This window comes from Chiloscyllium plagiosum, chromosome 6 (genome assembly GCF_004010195.1).
Source record: "Chiloscyllium plagiosum isolate BGI_BamShark_2017 chromosome 6, ASM401019v2, whole genome shotgun sequence".
Lineage (NCBI taxonomy): Eukaryota > Metazoa > Chordata > Chondrichthyes > Orectolobiformes > Hemiscylliidae > Chiloscyllium > Chiloscyllium plagiosum.
The window spans coordinates 1050647-1051384 of NC_057715.1; positions in this window are offsets into that span (position 1 = coordinate 1050647).

Here is a 738-nt window from a genome sequence, read left to right on the forward strand (position 1 = left end):
CATCCAAGAAGCAGGAAAGTCAATGTTTCGTGCAGGAACCCTTCATCAGGAGAGCCAGAAGGACATTTGTACACCATTGCGTTTGCCTCCTTTTAAAGCAAGTTCACATCAGAGGTAGAGAGAAAACACAAGCAGAGGAAATTCGAGTCAGTAACACATCCAAACCTTACATCTATGGTATCATGTCCTACTTGCTGCAGGACATTCAGGACACAAAACAGCCTTAGCAGACACCTACACACCCAGCACAATCCTGTAAACTACTATAGCTAACAAACTTGGTCACCTCTACCTCAAAGAATCAACAAGACAGCATCAGTTTCTGGATTAGTGGTGCTGGAAGAGAACAGCAGTTCAGGCAGCATCCAAAGAGCTTCGAAATCGACGTTTCGGGCAAAAGTCCTTCATCAGGAATAAAGGCAGTGAGCCTGGAGCGTGGAGAGATAGGAGGGAGGGGGTGGGGAAAAAGTAGCATAGAGTACAATGGGTGAGTGGGGGAGGGGATGAAGGTGATAGGTCAGAGAGGAGAGGGTGGAGTGGATAGGTGGAAAAGGAGATAGGCAGGTCGGACAAGTCCGGACAAGTCATGGGGACAGTGCTGAGCTGGAAGTTTAGAACTAGGGTGAGGTGGGGAAAGGGGAAATGAGGAAGCTGTTGAAGTCCACATTGATGCCCTGGGGTTGAAGTGTTCCGAGGCGGAAGATGAGGCATTCTTCCTCCAGGGGTCTGGTGGTGAGA